The sequence below is a fragment of the Rhinolophus hipposideros genome, assembly GCF_964194185.1.
Source record: "Rhinolophus hipposideros genome assembly, chromosome: 2".
NCBI lineage: Eukaryota > Metazoa > Chordata > Mammalia > Chiroptera > Rhinolophidae > Rhinolophus > Rhinolophus hipposideros.
In genome coordinates this window covers 44936759-44958945 of record NC_138048.1, presented here as the reverse complement: position 1 = coordinate 44958945, position 22187 = coordinate 44936759, and the positions used below count along the sequence as shown (strand labels likewise).

At 37.1% G+C, this 22187-nt stretch overlaps 1 pseudogene across 1 annotated transcript; it reads right to left on the bottom strand.

The window, feature by feature from the left end:
* Positions 1–300: 300 nt before the first annotated feature.
* Positions 301–1354, bottom strand: LOC308507276 (annexin A1-like; annotated as a pseudogene). The gene has a single exon. The product of its transcript is annotated as an annexin A1-like (transcript).
* Between the last annotated feature and the right edge of the window lie 20833 nt (positions 1355–22187).

Here is a 22187-nt window from a genome sequence, read left to right as displayed (position 1 = left end):
TTTTTTTTTTTTTTTGTCTTGTAAAATCATTTTATTTTCTGTTACATAGACATCTTTCTCAGGTAATATTACTAGAACCTGTTCATGGGGTTTTATAGTCGGGTAAATATATTTTTCAAAAACTGATTGCTATTATACAGAGTTGTGATACAAAAAATGATTTATAGGCTGTTTTCAGAAGGTAGTTAGCTAGAGTAATATTGCTGAAGAAACTTTCCTATTTAAGTCTATAATATGGAATGAAAAGATATGATTAAAAAATCTTCTGATCAAAAAAGCTTGAGATCATCAAAGGAATGTTTACTGTCCTCCACAGCGAGCCACCAGGATTTTCTCATAATCTCCTTTGGTTTCATCCAGGATAGCTTGGCAGAGAGAGATACCATACAACTTCTGATAGGATGCTTTGATATCATTTATGTCGACTTCAGAACGAGAAACCATATTTCTGATCAATGTTTTATGACGTGTTCCAGCACCCTTCATGGTCTGATGAAGCTTCTCAGCAAAGAACATTGGCTTGTTTGTGGCACACTTCACAATTGTTCTGAAGCATTTCTCGATGTCACCTTTCATCTCCAGGTCCAGAACTTTGTTCATGTCATGCTTACTGTACTTGGCATATTTCTGAAACACTCTGCGAAGATGGGAATAGCTTCTGGTGGTAAGAATCGTATTGAACAATTGAAAACAATCACATCTGTCCCTTTTCTCCTTTCTCCTGCTTCATATAATGCCCTGGCGTCTGAGTCAGCCAAGTTTTCACTTAGGCTAAAATCCTCACATCGGTCACCCTTAATAAGAGAAAGCAAAGCCTTCTGGTAATCTCCAGATGTGTCTGAGGTGATGTCTTTAGCCAGGTCTCTCTTCAATTCTTTATAGACTCTGTTAATTTCTCTGATTTTTCTGTTACTTCTTGATGCCAAAATTTCATTCAGAGTGTCTTCATCAGTTCCAAGGCCCTTCATGGGAGCACGGAGTTCATCAGCATCAAACTGGGCTAGAGTTTTTAATGGAGCCAAAGCAACTTCCTCAACGTGACCTGTAAGGGCTTTCCTCAGAATTTCATCCAGGGGCTTTACTTTTTCCTGGAGATAAGCGCTTTGATCTGTTGACACTGTGCATTGTTTCTCTTGGGGAGAATATCAATGATGGTTGCTTCATCCACACCTTTAACCATTACTGCTTTATGCAAGGCAGCAACATCCGAGGATGGATTGAAGCTAGGATAGGAGCTCACTGCTGACCCGGGACCACCTTTGGATCTTTTCACAGTGTTAATGTATTCTTGCTCTTCATTGTCAATAAACCATGCCTACTTGAGGAATTCTGATACCATTGCCATTTTTAAAGAAGTTTCTTTTTATCCACCTCTTCCAAAGAACTAAAGAGAGACTGTTCTCTGATCCTTTCACATTACTCCCTCCTACTTTTAATTCAAGATTTGTCTCAGATATTAAGGTGTCCATAAAACTTTACTATATCTGGTTGAAAGGCTGTTCCCTGGTCTTAGTACTCGCCTTATCATAGTACTGATACCTCTTTACTTCTCCATCTCATTAGACTGTAACTAACTTTAGGAAGATGCCATGAGGTGTAATCAATTTTTGCTTCCCATTGCCGAACCCAGTTCCTGCCATCTAAATTTACTCATTAAAATGTTGGGTTGTGTAAAAGGTCAAAGGAATTGGGATAATTTTATTACAGGGGAAGGCTGAAGGGATAAATAACGGTGCTCAATTGAATGAGAGACCTAGGCAGGGAGTATTCACAAGTTCCACATCTAATCAATTGATGGTGATTACTGCTCTTCTATTAAAAAAAAAAAAAAGGTAGAGTTTTCCTAAACATGGTAAGCTATGCCACAATACTTTTATTGTGCTTCTATTTTATGACTTCTGAATCTACATTATAAAGTTTTATCTTTCACTTAATATAGGCTATAATGGCTCCCTCTCTCTGTGTGTGTGATTCTTATCTAAGAGACTTGCATGTTCATTTTTTTTTCAATCTCCCAAAGGATTTGACAAAGTAACATGCACCTAGTAGGCATTTTACAGTTTTATGTTTAATAAAATATTTTTTTGATATAATACCCATGGAAGACAGGCTTTGTGAAATTATTAAAATTAAAAAGCAAATGATGTCAAATCTATTCTTTCTACACACTGGTCATAATATTTCTTTAACATAGAAAGAAACTGACATTATAAAAGATAAGGATGTACCTCATATTTTCTTTTAACTGTCAGTGGAATTAAATGTTCTTTAGCAAAAGTCTATAGTTGTAAGCCGTATCCAGTTGTAGGTATCTATACCAATGAATCAGTTTTATAAATGTGAATATTTGATACCAAGCAGAGAAAGTTTAGCTCATCAAATATGAGCTAAATTTTCAATTCCAGATTGTGGTAATGAATTTTTTTTTAATGTGGAGATGGGATTTATTGTTGTAGAGCCAATGATAGGATTGTCCAGGAAATATGCTTGCAATTGACTAGAACAGTGATTCACAAAATGCAATTTTTAAGCTAGAAACACAGGTATTACCTAGGAAATCATTAGATATGCAAATTCTCAGGCCACCTTAGACTTACCAAGTTACAAAACTCTTTTTTTTAATCTGCAGCTGTATTTTTTTTTCAATTACAGTTGACATACCATGTTATATTAATTTCAGGCATACAACATAGTAACTAGACATTTATATGACTTGTGAAATGATCATTCCAGTAAATCCAGTACTCATCTGACAACATACATAGTTATTACAATACTATTGACTATATTTCCTATACTGTACTTTACATCACCATGACTATTTTTATAACTACCAATTTGTACTTCTTAATCTCTTCACCTTTTCCCCCCATTTCCTCAGCCCTCCCCTATCTGGCAACCACCAATTTGTTCTCTGTATCTATGGTATGCACCCCTATGTTCACTGCAGCATTATTTGTAGTAGCCAAGATATAAAAGCAACCTAAGTGTCTATGAATAGCCGATTGGATAAAGAAGAGGTGTCACATAAACACAATGGAATATTACTCTGCCATAAAAAAAGAATGAAACCTTGCCATTTGTGACAACATGGATGGACCTAGAGGGTATTATGCTAAGTGAAATAAGTCAGACAGAGAAAGACAAATACCATATGATTTCACTTTTATGTGGATTCTAAAAAGTAAAAAAAAACAAAAAACAAACAAAAAACAAACAAGCAAACAAACAAAAAACACAAAGAATAAAGAAAACATAATCAAGTCAGAAACTCTTGCGGTGAGCCCAGAAATCTGTACTTAACTCCTTCACATGATTCTGATATGCCATACATTTCGAAATCCATAGAAATAAACTTTTCAGAGCACTAGGAAGTTCAGATGTCGCCATGGCAGCACTAGAGGACCTCAGGATTTTCTAGCTTTGAGCATCCCCGGGAACTTCTGGGGCATTTCCATGCTCTGTCACATGTGCTGACCCTTGGTTTCGTCCACATTTTCATGCCAGTAGAAAAGGGCCCAAACCTTACCTGATCCTGTTAACTTAGCAAGTATTAGAATAACTAAGACTAGAAAACTTGTACAGAAATTTTTAAATCAAGTCTAGGATCAAAAATGCATTTGCTGTTCTTCCATGCTATATGACTGCCCTGTTTTCCCAAAAATAAGACCTGGCAGACCATCAGCTCTAATGCGTCTTTTGGAGCAAAAATTAATATAAGACCCGGGATTATATGATATTATATAAGGTCCGGGTCTTATATTAATTTTTGCTCCAAAAGATGCATTAGAGCTCATGGTCCGGCTAGGTCTTATTTTCGGGGAAACACCTTGATTGCATATGCAATAATAAAACAGCTGAGTGGTTATCAAGTGTACATGTTTGGGCATTATATTAATCAGACATTGGGATGAATTCTTTAGTGTTTTTGATACAATGGATACCAATCTTTTTAAAAATGGCTAGTATCAGTACTTGTTCCTTTTGAAGTTTATCCTCTTCTTTATACTATTTGTTTTATTATACTGTTTTCTTCCTGTTTGCATCTCGCCTCTGATAGTCTCCTATGCAGTAAGGGAAGTTTAGTAAATTAGTAAAGGTGTTTTGGGGAATCATATCAAAGTGATATGTCCCCTCACGTCATCTGAATACTCTCAAAAAGTTGACTGCTCATTCCTGGACAATGATTTCAGTGTTAGTTCTGCAGTCTTGTAACACTGCTTGTTGTTACTTTTAGGCATCCCTATTTGGAGTCATCAGTGACAAAAACTATTTAGGAAACAACACACTATTTGTAGATAGTTTTATTTTGGTGGACAATTTGGGTGGCTAATTTATTTCCTTTTTATTTAAAAGTTTGTCGTTGAGAAGATGGTTTTAAAATGAAATAATATGGAAAATCTAAACTCTTCAGATCAAAGAGCTGAAGCAAAAGGAAGTTGTTTTTTTTTGGATACATATGCATATTCTTAAATATATCACACATGATAGAAAATGAAAAGTTATAGCTCCATTTTTTTGTATCTCTAGGAAGCTGTAAAAGTGCTTATGTGACTCAGGTCATCTCATAAAGAAAAAATAATATGCTACATATAAAATACAGAGATGTTTAATAGGATTATAAAATCTGAGCTACCTACTTATTTTCTAGTGGCAAATTTATCCATTATTGTCACTATTAATAATAATAATAATATCATTATGAAGCTATGCATATATTAAAAACCAACTATTTGCATTATCCACAAAAGATAATTTTCTCTCTGGGATTTAATTGTGGCTTTTGAAGGAGCGAAATGAAATTATTATCAGATGCGGCAAGATTCATACCTTCTTGCTCATGGGTCTAACACATTAATATTTATGTGAGAGTTTCATTTTGTTGAGAGACTAGGGGGTTACATAGAAGACTCTGTGATGGGTACCAGGTGAGAAAATGTGGTCTGCAGAGCAATACTGTGACATACAAATCAGTAGCCAGTTTGGGAAAAGGGAAACGTTCTCCCTTGAGTAATAAAATATATTATCTCCAGCTTTTTCCCATAAGCGGGGATCCACTAATGGAGAACTGTCTCTTCAAGTGACTCAGGAAGTCCCTGGTACACTATCTGAAGAGAGATGTGGACTCGCGATAAGTGTGTCAAAACAGCAGGTCTATTCTTGCTCTGTTATTTGTGACTGCTTATTTATCGGCACAGAATACATCTTGCCTTAATCTTGGGCTAGTGTGGCATTCTCTTCTGCTTGGTTTCTCTCAGTTGAGCACAAGCTGTTGAGGATACAGCAACAGACAATCCCTTTTGAAGTGAGGCATTTTAAGCTGTTTGGTCTCTTTCTCTGGTGCACACATCCATGAGACATTGTGAGAACTTCATACCATTACGAAGTAATTTTGTTAGCAGTAGTGAACTAGTTATTAACAGCAGTGGGTGAACTGGGTCAGCTAAACGAGGCACAGGCCTTAATTTCCATAGATAACACAATCTGAATCAAATTTCAAATCTTGGTGTGTGTGTGTGTTTAATAAAGAATTTCCCACTGTGTCACTTAAGAGATCTGATGCACTCATCGGATGAGGAATCACCATGGCTGGGCTAAGAGAGAATAAGAAAGAGAATTCAAGAGAGAGCTGACTTACACGTGAGTCATAAACTGAGGTCCTGACGTAGCACCTTGGATGCTGTTCGGAGTCAGTACTGAAGCACTACCCGATTCGTGTAATAACATGGGGATAAAATAAAACATCCTCCAAGGAGGCATTTAGTGGTGAGCTAAGGCTGAGAGCCTTCAAGGACATTTATCTCCATCGTCGCAACGTTTGACTCTTTGTGGTTTCCACAAATCTCTGTAAAAGGCATTGATCGCCACTGTCAGTGTGATGAGACGAAGCACAGATGCATAGCGTGTTTATGATTAAAAAAGAAATACAGCTCAGGACCTTAGTGCATGTCAGGAGGAGGATTCCACTCTCTGGGGAAAAGATCAATGTCCCTTTTTAAAGTAAAATTGTAAAATTTTAATTTTCAAGTTTACTTTTTAAAGCTTTCTATTTTTGATGTTTTGCTTATATAGCTTTGGCTTTTATTTAAGATATAGCCCGGACGGAGGACCAAGCAAATGGTACTTGCTCTATGACCTTAACCAATTCACTTGACTTCTCTGGTTCTCATCATCTATGTCTTTACAATGGGACTATGGTTTCTCTATGTTCGCCACCTGTAACATGTATGGAATTCTATGATACACATATTGTTCCACAGAGCTCTTTCAACATGCATTTCAGAATTTACCATAGAGAGTCAAATCTTAGTAGAGTCATCGGCAAACATTTACCCTCCCAACACTTGTCAGACACCTGTTATATACCTGACAAGTATATAATCACTCTTGTAGAAAGGGATATGGAATATGAAATTGTGGAAGCCATAGTCTTTGACCTCTGGCAATATTCGATATATAATGCAAGGAAGATAGTGTTAAATTCCATAAGGTAGTTACAAAGCCCATTATTATATCCCCTAGTGTTTCTCAACCTCCCACTATTGAAATGTTGAAATAGATGGATGATTCTTTGTTCTGGAGACTTTCCTATGCATTGTTGTATGCTTGGCAACATCCATAGCCCATTAGATGCCAGTGGCAATTCCCCTAGTTGTGATTTAAGTTTATATTCATTAGACTCAACAATATTTCTAATAAGAACGTTGTAACTCACTGATATGCTTTCTTGGGTATTAAAGAAAAAAAAGTGGAGTTAAAGCCAGCATATGGAAATTGAATGTAACAATGCATGTGTTCCTGGAGGGATGACACAAAGAAATGTCAATCTTAATGTGCGTCAGGATTGGATATTACTGCTTACGCAGTTGTTCCTGCTGAGACAAACAACTGCACTTGCCTAGCTGACCGATTTTAAGAGTTTTCAGTGTCATGATGACGTTGAGATAGTTGAGATATGGAAGTCAACCCCTACCATGTGGTTTCCAGCTGCTGGCCAGAGAAGCTTGGAACATTCAGGTGTCTGTCTCTGGGCCTTTACTTGGGCTATAGCCATAGAAGAAGGATAGAACTTGGGAATCTTGGATATGGTATATAGATATAAACTGAATGTGGAGGGCTAGCTTTTAACATATTTCAATAAACTTTAGTTAGCTGTTCAAATCATTTTGTTAGTGCTGTTTTGATTCAGGTAATTGTAGAGATTAAACCCTGCAGTTCCTTTTTTGAAACTTCTACTCTTGCAATTTCAGTATAGTGAAGTCTTGAAATAAATGGTCATGTTAGAGCTAAATTAAGGAAAATTTATGTAATACTTAAAACTGACAGCAGTCAATTCCCCAAGGCCAGCATCTCTTCCAAGCACTGGATGTTTTATTCCAGTGGGGAAAGATTTTGCTGCATGACCTGTTAGGTCTGAGCCTTTTTCAAGGCTCACTACTTTATGGCACTATTTGTTCAAGTAGGGTGTTGCACTGGTGCCAAACCCTGCAACACACATGTGACTATTGCTAAAACGTGGCACCTCAAGCGGTGGCTACTTAACCATCCCTGGCAGAGGCTTGCATGAGAGAAGAGGGGTGAATGTCACAATAGGAGATTAATTGCATATGTTCTGTGTGACGTGACATCCCTTGTGGTTTAGGGATATGTTTGTGGTTTTATAAAGCATACGGTAAATATCAGGCTCAGCTTTGGCTGTGACCCTGCCAAATGTGGGGCTAATGCCATTTGTCATATTCAGACATTGCCTTTTCAAAAACATCCTTGTTCAGGCTGCTACCAAGGTGTGATGTGTTTGATGGCTCTGAGGAAAATTGTTGTCCTTATAATAGGGGTAGAGAGAGACAGAAAGACAGCAGGAGAAGGGAGATGAGGAAATGGACCATGAGATGGAGCAAAAAACATGTCACTCAAGGGAATGGGGAAATAGTGTCCTTACTATTTGATTAATGAAAGTTACTAGACAGATGATTTTATGTCTTCCAAGACTCTCATCTCTTGACCTATGCTTAATGGAAAATCTGTGAGAAAAGAGAACCCTACTGAGAGAAGAGAACATCAAAACTTGTCGGGGAGGGGTTAGATAACTCCAGTGTTTAACAACAGTGAAATATTTTGTTTTTTTCGTTGAAAGGGAGAAGAGTGAAGTGAAGAACAGAGGGTATGTAGTGAAAAGAAGTAATAGTACCATTTCACTTTTGTCCAATTATTAGCAGAGTATGATTGACAGCTATCTACCATTTGGCTTCAGATTTTATCCAAAATTCAGTATTTGAATTAAATCTGTATCCTATTCTGTCCCCTGAATGAATTGTTGTTTCTAAAACTCAACACCCCTTGCTGCAAAGCCTAAATTACTGATTTGCCTTACTGAACTCCTACCTATGGTTAAAGCTGTGTATATCTCACACTTGTCAGATTGAATGGAGTCAGAACATACTCTTTCTCTATCAGACAGATGTTCAGAGCATTAAACCCCACGCCCAAATGGGGCTACCATACATTTCCATTCATCTGGCTACTACAATGACCAGCAGTGGCTGTATTCCATTAAATAATTAGCTTTATGTTGGGTAATATTCCTTATACCTGACACCGTGGAGGCTTAGTTCTGTTATGCTTGTTTCTCTTTCTGTGCTTTGATACGATGTGCAGTAGTTTAAATTCCTGGTGGCAATAGGAAAAGCAGGATATGCTATGAAAGTACTTCCAGGGGGAATGAGGCTTACTCTTTCATTGCTAGAGTTATTGTGATCACCTGTACCTTGAGCAGAAGCAGAGTTTGAGGAGCCTATGTATGGGACTAAATGATGTCATCACCATAAGAGCTGACTGCTCAGATCTAGAAGCTGAGGATTCAAGAAGGTATTCAGTATTCAGTTTCTCTCTTATCTGTTTTCAGTATTCAGTTTCTCTCTTCCCTTATCTGTTTTATTTGCCTCTCCTCCCACTGTTTGCTCCTGTGTTTCCTTGTTTCTAGTCTGTGTTTTCTTTTCTCTTTTGTTTCCAAGTTTACTTTCAAGTTTTGAAGGTGAGAATTGTGCTGTCACTAGAAATGTTTCCAAGGCTCAGCCACATTGTAAGCAAAATTGTTTGCGTCTCTGTGATTGTCTTTGTTTATCTTCATTTAAAAAAAAGTTAGCCTTTTCATTAATTTACTCATTCATTCACTTATTCATTCAAAACAATTCTTTATTGTATATTTACTGAGTAACAGATACTGATTAGAGATGAGAAAGAGCAGCCCTTAAGGCACTTACAAATAATTACAAGGAAATAAAGGGACTATTTGCCAGTTCTAAGAGAATCCAGGAGAAGGGATTCCTAACAGGTGCGGAGGCAAGATATTGGAGAAAGTACCATAGAAAAGTGATGTTTGGGATAAAACTTGATGGATTAGGTAGACCCACTGTAGTCAGAGGCATGCACAAAGGCTTCGAAACATACAATAGCCTTGCAGTATGGCATTGAGTGAAGAAAGTAATTTAATTTGATCTGACGAACAGAAGATCATGGAATGATTAGCATTGGAAATAGATAACCAGTTTGGCTGGGGGTTTCTATTAACTTTCTTTTAGAAAATTAATATCAGTAGAAATGTGTCATTTGGATTCAAAAGGGGAAAGAAATTCAAGGCGTGGGGATCTACATGGAGGCATTTGCAATAATCCAGGCATAAATAGAAAATCTGACGTAGAAGTAATATATGTAAACGATTGTATGAGAGCATGTGAGTGTTAGCCTTGTGTTGGAGTTTAGAAAATATTTTTTTGGTTGAGAAGATGTTGAGTTGTGATATAAAGGATGGTAGGCTGAGGTATAGGTTAAGGAGAAAAAAGGAAGCTTTCTAAATAATATAGGGCAGAGATGAGATCTACTTATCTAGCTAGATAGGATAGGACAGGTATGAGAGTGTGAGAGCACAGTTCAATTGGTGTTACTAAAATATAACAGGAGAGTGAGGAGAGATGAGGCTAAAAACTGGTCAGAACAGATAACACTGGATCTTATAGTCCGTGATCAGAAGCTTGAACTTTGCCTTGTAGGTGATGGGAGACTCTGAATGGTTTCAGTCAAGTAAGTGACAAGGAAGATCAGCTTTTTGAAGACTTTACTCTTCCATCAGTGTAGAGGATGGATCTGAGGTAATTAGGATTAGAAATAGATACATAAACAAGAGACCTTTGACATAGCTCAGGCAAGAGAGACAGGAAGTGCAAATCATGGTAGAAATGATGTAGATAGAGTCTAGACATAGTTACCAATTCAAATCAAGTGTTTGACTATGTGATAAAATAAGAGTTGGTGTCTTGGTTTGGGTTATTTTAGAAATAGACTCTGAGATGAGAATGGAAGTGGAAATAGGGTAGTTTGGAAAAAGAGAAAATGCCAGCAGGGAAATGGGGAAGTAAAACAGGGAAGGACATTTGGCCAATAAAGAGCACATTTTCAAGCAAATTATCACTGTGGGGAACTGGTGTTTAATCCTCCTGAAGAACTTTGGAAGGCAATATAGAACATATGCTTTAAAGTTATCCCACCCAAGGAGTACTCCAGACCAAGATGGTAACATAGGAGGTTCCTGAATTTACCTCCTCTATGGATACACTAAATATAGAGCTACACAGGGAGCAATTTTCTTTGAGAGGAATACAGAAACTAATTGCGAGACTCCTACACATTGGGTGACTGAGAAACTTACATCAAAATTGCTAGACCTGCACCCTTAACACAGCACCATCTGATCAAAAGGGAACCACCACCTTCCATCTTCTCCCTGAGGAGTGAAGGGTTTGGACCACATGTCTAGCATCACGACTTTTAAGGCTCTGAACTCCAATGAGGTTTGCATTCATGAGTCCCACAGTATTATAGCAAACAAAGCAGATTTTAAATGGGTGCAGGAGCACCTCTCCAAGGCTATATACCCAGGCTCAGTGCAGAGGGAGCAGGCAAATACATCATCTCCCCATTTCTGTCTGGAAGGGGTTTGACTGCATAACTTCCCAGCTTCTGCCTGATGGTCCAGCTTCTAATCAGCCTGCATCTTGGTGCCAAATGCTATCCTCCCCTTCCCAGAACTGAAGAGCTGGCACTCACTTTTCCCATATTCTCCCTCTGGCTCACTCCAACAATGAAATCAAGTTGCCACCTTCTCCTGGAAGGAGATGATATACACATATAGTGCTCCAACTTTTGTGGTGACTACTCAAGGAATGGTCTTTCAAATTACCTAGCACTGATAGACAACAGAACGCAGCACTCATGATTTCCATAGTACCATATTAAACAACAACAACAAAAAGCAGTTTTCAAGTTGGTGGTCAAGCTCTTACCAGCTTAACTTTATGCAGAGGGAGCAGACAAAAATGTCTGTCTCCCAGTTTTTGCCTGAAAGGAGTTTGACTGCATACTTTATTAGCTGCTGCCTGAGGTTCCAGTTTCTTAACAACCTGCATGCAGGAGCTGACTGGAATCCTCCCAGGAGACCAATCTATAGAGCTGGTGGGTATGTCCCCTGCTGCCTTTCCCTGACTCATTCCAACACTCACTACACCTTGGGCTTCCAGCTTCTTCCCTCAAGGAGCTTGTTATTACATCCAGCACCCCAACAGTTAAGGCTACCATCCAAGAAATTGGCTCCTAAATCACTTACTTCTGGGATCTGATGGGGCTCGGCCTACAGTCCCTGGGACAACAAAACAAAGAGGTAGTTCTATTTGAGCACACAAGATCTCCTTGTGACTATTCCGTTTGGCTAAGCACAGAGTGAATAAGCTCCTGATTTCTCCCTGATAGGGACTAGACTACATAGCTAATGTCCCAACTTTCCCAGCTGCTGCCTGAAAGTTGGGTTTTCAATTAGCCTGCATTGGAAAGCTGAAGGGATAGACAATAATGGTCTTCAGGGAGACTGAACAGGTATATGGGCATTTACCATGCCTTTGGGACACTGATGGTACTTGGCACATCCTCAACTACTGGAGCCACTAATAAAAAGACAATGGCTTAGACAATCAAAAAGTTTAAGAGGAAACCAGGAACTTGGATTAGGCTGATTGACAAGGTTTATCTTCTACATGAGATAAGTCTTTCAAGACTGTGAGAGATGATTCTTTTATCTAATGCACACAAACCAACACAGACAGTCAGGGAAAAATGAAGAAATAGGAGACTATGTCTCAACAAAAGAGCAAGATAAATCTCCAGAAACCAAAGTTAATGAAACTGAAATAAGGGATTTGTCCAGTTGGAAGTTCAAAATAGTGGTCATAAAGATGTGTACCAGGGAGAACAACACATAAACAAAGTGAGAACTTTAATAGAGCAATAGAAAATATTTAAAAAGTACCAGAGAGAAATCAGAGAACAACAACAACAAAAGTATAATACCTGAACTGAAGAATCCAATAGAAGGTTAGAAGGTTTTAACAACTAGATCAAGAATAGATCAAGTGGAAGAAAGGATCAGTGAACTCAAAGATAGGACAGTGGAACTCATCCAATCAGAGGATCAAAGAGAAAAAAAGAATGAAAAAGAGTGAAAATAGATTAAGAGACTTCTTATGACACCATTAGATGGACCGATATATACATTATAGAAGTCTCAGAAGGAGAAGGGGAGAGGCAGAAAGCTTATTCAAAGAAATAATGGCTGATAACTTCCCTAACCTTGTTTCCGGATCCAAAAGGCACTCAGTAGAATGACTCAAAAGAGACTCACACTGAGACACATTACAGTTAAATCGTCAAAAGTTAAAGACAAAGAAACTTAAAAGCATCAAAAGAAAAGCAACTTGTTATATACAAGGGACCTTCAATCAGCAGGTTTTTCAGCAGAAGTCTTGCAGTCCAGAAGGGACTGTGATGATGTAGTCAAAGTGATAAAAGAAAACAAACAAAGGCCAATCAAGAATACTTTAGGAAAGTTGTCCATCAAAATTGAAGGAGAGATTTGCAGTAGCACATCCGGCTAGTGTCCCTCTGAAATGGTAAAGCTCTAAAGAATAAAAGCAGGATAACATATCCTGCCAAAGTTGGTTAAAAAAAAACTGGGATCACTCCCATATTTTGTCTTGGGTCAATTGCTAGATTGTTAGTCCATTCATGTAGAGAATTTAAAAAGAGGAATTTGTTTAGGAAAAAAAAATGAATTCAAATTTGGATATAATATTTCTAAAGGATATTCAGTTGACTATGGATTTCAAGTTTTAGGGAAGAGATGTGGACAAGAGATTTAGGTTTAGAAGTCTTGAGAGTATAGGTAATGTTAAAATCATGTGGAAAACTGAAATCACCAATGGAGAGAGAAAAGAAGTAGGCCAAGGAAAAAACTCTGGAAATCATATCATTTTAAGTTTGTCAGGAGGAAGAGATATCTATGACAGAGAAGGGGCTAGAATGGACAATGATACATGGAGAACAAGGGATATATGGAGTCACGGACACTAAGAGATCAGAGAGTTTCAACAAGAAAGAAGTCATCAGTTTTAACTGCAAACAAGAATGAGATAGAGGTTTAATAATGTACTTCTAATTGGCAATTATTTGGCCCATCATGATTCAAGTAAGAATAGTTTGTTGCTAGAATGGTAGATGTAAGATTATACTGGGTTTAAGGGTGAGCCTACTCCTCTTCTGTGACCGAGATAAGGATTATGATAGCTAGAGGGAGATTTAATTTCAGCCAGGATTAATGGCATATTCATAGACCAAAGGGGGAAAGAGTCAGTTAATAGTAACAAGGTGAATGCAATGGGAAAAGAAGCATCAGTTAGTGGGACAAGGTCCCAGAAGAAGCAGCACTAAATGGTTTAGATGAAGGGATTGCTTAATCAGAAGTAAGGACACTTCATCCTAGAAGGCTGAATGAAAGAATAAGGATGAGTTTGGGTGAATTTAAGCTAGTTGATGGGAGTATACAGAAGAGTAGACCTTGCAACCTAGTGCTTTTGGCAATTTAGGGGGCAACTTGCTCTGCTGAGACAGCATGGTGTCTAGAGGAGAGTGATTAGAGGTTTGGAAAAGTTATAAAAATGGGAGCAGGAATTATCTGAGTTCAGATAAAAGGGTTTCTGAGACCCCACTAAATTTACAGATTGAGGATTTGTAGTAGCGTGATTACCTTATTTTTCCTAGCAGTGCTCAGACACCTGAATATAGAAACAGAAAAGATTGAATTGTAGAATTGATCTCTGCTTGAGGTTTTATAGGGCAGGTGAGGTTCACAAGACAGAAGTGCAAAGACCCCTTAATTTTCCTTGCATCTATGCTACATTTCCAATAAAAATTGGAAGTTGGTGCATTCTACACATTGCAATTATTTTAGAACCCAAACTGATGGAAGAGCGATCTCATGATTTTCATAACTTCCACAATCACCGTACCAGGAGGAAAGAATTTTAGCAAGGCTCATACTGCTTTTAAAGCTTTCACCAATAAGTGACATACATTAGCGGTTCACATTTTATTGAACAAGTCACACCACCTGGTCACTCCTGTCTTCAAAGTGGGCAGGAAAGTACAATACTATCTTATGCTCAAAAGGAGAAAGAATATTTGTGAGCAGTTCCAATAACTACTTTTACTTGGGCTTCTATGATAATGTACTTTACCTTTCAAATTCTCTTACCGTCTTTCTACCTCCTTCAGTCCTAGCCAGTTTTACCTACTATGTGTCCATGTATTCCAAGTTTGGTTCCTGGCCAGTTATTCTTCAGTTGTTTCCCTGAGTACTCATTCCCTCTTGTCTCTAGGTGATTTCCAGATTTATGATCCATGTCTTGACCTCATCATTTTCTCTGGTCCCACACTATTAAATGTTAAATATTAAATCCTAAATATTTCTGCTTGCATGTGTTACTTTTATGTCAGTTGAAGAATATCTAAAACAATAGTGACAAACTAACTTCCACAGTATTTCATTATTTTTGTTAATAGTTTTTCTTCTGGAGATACTGCTTCCTTGCCTCAGAAGCCTGTCTATATCCTTTCTTTCCTTTGAGCTCAATTGTCTGTTTTTATTTCATTATTTATGGATATGTACATCGTACGTGTTTAAAAAGTACTGGCTGGTGATTTTTTTTGTGTGTATCTTTTCCTTTAGTTCCTTTTTTCTTTAGGCTTTAAAGAATAACACTAGAACTACTTTCTGATAAAATATGTTTCCCCTTATATATATTTTTCACTAAGGCCAGAGGGCATTTTGCTTATTTTTATTTTTAATTTAAATTTTTATTGATGTATAAAACAGATTTAAAATGTTAATAAATAACAGTGTACACCTGTGTAGCTATCAGCCAGATTAAGAAATAGAACACCACCATTCTCCAGAAGCTATTCCATGCCCCTCCTAGACACTACAGATCCCCACCCCTAAGGATAAGCAGTGTCTAGCATCATAGATTTATTTTTCCTGCTTCTGAAATTTATGTAAATGCGGTCCTATGCTATGCACTCTTTGCCTTCGGATTCTCTTACTCAATATTTTCTTTCTAAGATTGACCTATGGAGTTGCATGTATCCTTGCTCTATAATATTACTTGAGTATATTTCATTTGTCCATTTTACTGTGGATGTACATTTGGGTTGTTTTCAGTTACATGTCATTATAAACAGAGTTGCTATGAACATTGTTGTATTTTGCTGAATCTATGTATGCATTTCCCTTTGGATTTCATGGGTCATGGGCTATTCATATGTTAAAATTTACTGCCAAAGAGATTGTTCTAATATATACTTCCACCAGCACGTGTAAGAGTACCAACAGCTCCATGTCCTTGCCAACATTCGAAGCCTCCGTCTTGTATTTTAGCCATTTTGGTGAATGTTTTATGGTTGCCTTGTGGTTTTCATTTTAATATCTCTGGTAACTAGACAAGCTGAGCACTTTTTCATGTGTTATCATTATTTGGATATCCTCTTTTATAAAGTTACAGTTAAAGTTTCCTGCCTTTCTTTCTATTGAGTTATCTGCCCTGCTCTTATTGATTTCTTATTGAGGAATCATTTACATGTTATGGACATGACTTCTTTGCTAGATATACTTCATATCACATGCAAAAATCAGTTCCAGATGGATTATAGATCTAAGTGAGGATAGTAAAACAATACAACATCTTGAAGGCAAAGAATACTTAAATAGAACACAAAAAGTGTTGGTCAAAAGAGAAATAATCGAAAAATTGAGCTACCTTGAAATGAGAACTTTAGTTCAACATCTGTATGTATTTTTATCCAGGAAAATTGACTTGAGTTTTCCTCTTCCCAAGACACTTCAGTTATGTGCCTGTATCTGTGGAGACATGCCTTTCTGTATTCATTAAAAAGAACATGCAATTATAATGCTTTTATTTTATTTTTAGTTTTCATTAAGTTCATGTTTGGAGAGGTTTCTATCTTAACAAAATTAGTTGGTGAGATAAAAAAAAAAATCAATATTCCAGACCAGTATTATTTTTTTTATGTAAATAATTGTTTTATTTTTTAATTACAGTTGATATACAATAGTATATTAGTTTCACGTGTATAACAGTGATTAGACATTTGTATAACTTACGAAGTGATCACCCCAATAAATCTAGTACCCATCAGATACCAAATATAGTTATTACAATATTACTGACTATATTCCTTATGCTGTACCCTTCATCCCCATGACTATTTTGTAACTACCAATTTGTACTTCTTAATCCCTTCACCTTTTTCATCTTGTCCCTAGACCCCTCCCATCTTTTACCCCAACAAATATCCCTCTGACACCATACATATTTATTACAATATTATTGATTATATTCTTTATACTATACCCAACATCCCCATAACTACTTTTATATATATATAAAATTATAGTTGGAAACCCCGTGGCCATCTTGTGTTTACCGGCTGTTTTCTAATCCCCTCACCTTCCCCCTTATCCCCACCCCCCCGCCCATCTAACAACTCTCAGTTTTTCCTCTTTGTCTCCAAAACTGTTTCTGATTAGTTCATTCACTTATTCTCTTCTTTAGATTCCACATATAAGTGAGATTATATGGTACTTGTCTTTCTCTGTCTGACTTATTTCACTTAACATAATGTTCTCTAGGTCCATCCATGTTGTTGCAAATGGTAAGATTTCTTTCTTCTTTATGGCTGCGTAATACTCCATTGTATAAATGTACCACAGTTTCTTAATCCAGTCATCTACCAATGGGCATTTTGGTTGTTTCCATGTCTTGGCTATTGTGTATAGTGCTGCAATAAACATAGGTGTGCATAAAGATTTCTGAATTGGAGTTTTGTGTTTCTCCGGATAGATACCTAGGAGTGGAATTACTGGATCATAGGGTAGTTCCATTTTCAGATTTTTGAGATACCGCCATACTGTTTTTCCATAGTGGCTGCACCAATCTGCAATCCCACCAACAGTGCACAAGCGTTCCCTTTTCTCCACATCCGTGCCAGCACTTGTTGTTTGTTGATTTATTGATGATAGCCATTTTGACTGGGGTGAGGTGGTATCTTATTGTGGTTTTTATTTGCATTTCTCTGATGGTTAGTGAGGTTGAGCATTTCTTCATATGTCTGTTTGCCATCTGTATATCCTTTTTAGAAAAATGTCTCTTCATGTCCTCTGCCCATTTTTTAATTGGGTTGTTTGTTTTTTTTTCGGAGTTGAGTTGAGTGAGTTTTTTATAGATTTGTGATATTAATGCCTTATCAGATATATCATTGGCAAATATCTTGTCCCATTCAGTAGGATCCCTTTTTGTTTTATTGATGGTTTCCTTTGCTGTGAAAAAACTTTTTAGTTTGATGTAATCCCACATGTTTATTTTTTCTCTTACTTCTCTGGCTCGAGGGGATATATCAGTAAAAATCCTACTACGGATAATGTCTGTGAAATTTCTTCCTATATTTTCTTCTAGGTATTTTATGGTTTCAGATCTTACATTTAAGTCTTTAAGTCATTTTGAATTTATTTATTTTTGTATATGGTGTAAGGAGGTGGTCCAGCTTCATTTTTTTGCATGTGTCTGTCCAGGTTTTCCAGCACCATTTATTGAACAGACTATCTTTACCCCATTGTACATTCTTGCTTCCATTGTCATAGATTAAATGGCCATATAAGCATGGATTTATTTCTGGACTCTCTATTCTGTTCCATTGATCTATGTGTCTGTTTTTATGCCAGTACCATGCTGTTTTGATTACTGTAGCCTTTTAGTATAATTTGAAGTCAGGTATAGTTACACATCCTACTTTGTTCTTATTTCTCAAGATTGCTGAGGCTATCCGGGGTCTTTTATGGTCCCATATACATTTTAGGATTCTATATTCTATTTCTGTGAAAAACGTAGTTGTTAGTTTGATAGGAATTGCATTGAATATGTATATTGCCTTAGGCAGTATGGACATTTTAACTATATTAATTCTTCCTATCCATGAACATGATATGTGTTTCCATCTATATCTTCTTCCATTTCTTTCTTCAGTGTCTTATAATTTTCTGAGTACAGATCTTTTACTTCTTTGGTTAAATTTATTCACAGGTATTGTATAGTCTTTGGAGCAATTGCAAAGGGGATTGCTTTTTTAATTTCTCCTTCTGATGTTCTATTATTGGTATATACAAATGCAACTGATTTCTGAATATTAATTTTGTGTTGTGCTACTTTGCTAAATTCATCTATCAGCTCTAATAGTTTCTTGGTGGAGTCTTTAGGGTTCTCTCTATATAGTATCATATCATCTGCATATAATGATAATTTTACTTCCTCCTTACCAATTTGGATACCTTTTATTTCTTTTTCTTGTCTGATCGCTGTGGCTAGAACTTCCAGCACTATGTTGAATAGAAGTGGAGAAAGTGGGCAACCTTGCCTTGTTCCTGATCTTAGGGGCAATGGTTTTAGCTTTTCCCCATTGAGTATGATGTTAGCTGTGGGTTTGTCATATATGGCCTTTATTATGTTGAGATATGATCACTCTATTCCCACTTTCTTAAGGGTTTTTATCATAAATGGCTGCTGGATCTTATCAAATGCATTTTCTGCATCTATTGATATGATCATGTGATTTTTATTTTTCATTTTGTTAATGTGGTGTATCACATTAATTGATTTGTGGATGTTGAACCACCTCTGCATACCAGGGATGAATCCCACTTGATCATGTTGTGTGATCTTTTTAATGTATTGCTGAATTCTGTTTGCTAATATTTTGTTGAGGATTTTTGCATCTATGTTCATTAGAGATATCGGCCTGTAGTTTCCTTTTTTTGTGGTGTCTTTGTCTGATTTTGGGATCAAGGTGATAGTGGCTTCGTAAAAAGTGTTTGGGAGTCTTCCCTCCTTCTGGATTTTTTGGAAGAGCTTGAGGAGAACAGGTGATAATTCTTTTTTGAATGTTTTGTAAAATTCACCTGTAAAGCCATCTGGTCCAGGGCTTTTGTTTGTTGGGAGATTGTTGATTACTGATTCAATTTCCCTGATGGTAATCAGTCTATTCAGGTTCTCTGTTTCTTCTTGAGTTAGCCTTGGAAGTTTGTACGCCTCTAGAAAATTGTCCATTTCTTTCAGATTGTCAAATTTGTTGGCATATAGTTGCTCATAGTAATTAATTAATTTTTTTTTTTTTTTGTATTTCTGAGGTGTCTGTTGTCATTTCTCCTCTTTCATTTCTGATTTTATTAATTTGGGTCCTCTCTCTTTTTTTTAATGAGTCTGCCTAAAGGTTTGTCAATTTTGTTTATCATCTCTAAAAAACCAACTCTTGGATTCATTGATCTTTTGTATTGTTTTTCTGTTTTCTATTTCATTTATTTCTGCTCTGATCTTTATTATCTCCTTCCTTGTGCTCCCTTTGGGCTTATTTTGCTGTTCTTTTTCCAGATCCCTTACGTGTGAAGATAAGCTGTTGATTAGTGATGTTTCTTGTTTCTTTAGGTAGGCCTGCAATGCTATGAATTTCCCTCTTAGGACTGCTTTTGCGGCATCCCATAGATTTTGGGTCATCGTGCTTTCATTTTCATTTGTCTCGAGATATCTTTTGATTTCTTCCTTGATCTCCTGTTTGACCCATTCATTATTTAGTAATAAGTTATTCAGCCTCCATGAATTGGTGTGTCTTCCAGTTTTTTTTCCTGTAGTTCATCTCTAATTTCATAGCACTGTGATCAGAGAAGACAATTGGTATGATTTCAATTTTCTTAAATTTATTGAGACTTGTTTGGTGGCTTAACATATGGTCTATCTTGGAAAATGTTCCATGTGCGCTTGAGAAAAACGTGTATTTTGCAGCATTGGGGTGAAATGCCCTGAAAATATCGATTAAATCCAAGTGGTCCAATGTATCATTTAAGGCTGTTGTTTCCATATTGATTTTCTGTCTGGAAGACCTGTCCCTTGTTGTCAGAGGTGTGTTGAAGTCCCCTACTATGATAGTGTTACTGTTGATCTCTGTCTTTATGTCAGTCAGTACCTGTTTTATATATTTAGGTGCGCCTATGTTAGGTGCATAGATGTTTACTAGGGTTATGTCCTCTTGTCGGATTGATCCTTTTATTATTATATAGTGCCCATCATTATCTTTTAATATGTTGTTCATTTTAAAGTCTATTTTGTCAGATATAAGTATTGCAACTACAGCTTTTTTCTCATTTCCATTTGCATGAAATATCTTACCTCAACCCTTCATTTTCAGCCTGTGTGTTTCTTTTGATCTGAGGTGAGTCTCTTGTATACAGCATATACAAGGGTCTTGCTTTCTTATCCACTCAGCCACCCTATGTCTCTTGATTGGGGCATTGAATCCATTTACATTTAAAGTGATTATTAAATGTGATTATTGCCATTTTTAAATTTGTAGTTAGATTGTTTTCATCTTTCTTCTATTTACAGAAGTCCTTTTAGTATTTCTTACAATGCTGGCTTGGTGGTAATAAATTCCTTTAGCTTATTCTATTCTGGGAAGCTCTCTATCTCTCCATCAACTTTAAATGATAGCCTTGCTGGACAAAGCAATCTAGTTTGTAGACCTTTGTTTTCCATCACTTTGAGTATCTCCTGCCACTCCCTTCTGGCCTTCAGTGTTTCTGTAGAAAAGTCATTTGATTGTCTTATGGGAGTTCCCTTGTATGTAACCCTCTGTCTTTCTCTTGCTGCTTTTAGGATTCTCTCTTTGTCTTTAACCTTTGCCATTTTAACTATAACTTGTCTTGGTGTGGACCTGTTTGGGTTCACCCTGGTTGGAACTCTCTGCACTTCCTGGGCTTGTATGTTGGTTTCATTCACCAGGTTAGGGAAGTTTTCGGACATTATTACTTCAAATATGTTCTCAATCCCTTGCTTCCTCTCTTCACCTTCTGGTATTCCTATAATGCCCATGTTGTTGCGCTTGATGTTATCTCAGAGGTCTCTTAACCCATCTTCATTGTTTTTTATTCTTTTTTCTTTCTGTTGTTCTGTTTGGGTGATCTCTGCTAACTTGTCTTCTAAGTCACTGATTCGATCCTCTGCTTCATCTAACCTGCTGGTAATTCCTTCAAGTGAGTTCTTAATTTCAGTAATTGTATTCTTTAGTTCTAACTGGTTGTTCGTTATGATTTCTACATCCTTCTTTATGTCTTCTCTAAGCTCCTTAAACATTCTTATCACCAGTGTTCTGAACTCTGTCTGTGATAGGTTGGTTACCTCTGCTTCATTTTGTTCCAGTTGTGGAAGTTTCTTCTGTTCTTTTATTTGGGACATGTTTCTTTGTTTCCCCATTCTGTCTGACTCTCTGTGTTTGCTTTGATGTATTAGGTAGATCCCCTTGAGTTCTTAGTTCTTGCTGGGTTATCTTATGTAGTATGTGTCCTTTATATTTGACTTGCACTACTTCATTCTTCTCCTGTGCATGTGCTCCAAAGGTGACTCTTGTGTTATGTATATTGTCCTCCTGGCTTTTGTGTTCTCTGTTCCGCCCTGGGGTCCCGTGCTTCTTGCTGGCCGCATTACCGCCTCCTCCGCCACCGCAGACACTGGCTTCAATTCCACTGCGGGACCGTGCGTTTCCACTCTGCTCCGTTCCTTCTTCCCCTGCTTGCCCAATTTGCGCACCTTCAAGTAATCCTTACACGAATCTCTTAGCTGTTCTGCGTGATGAGCAAAGAGTTCTTTGATGGGTTATATGTCCCATTTGTAATCAGATCCGGAGGAGAACTC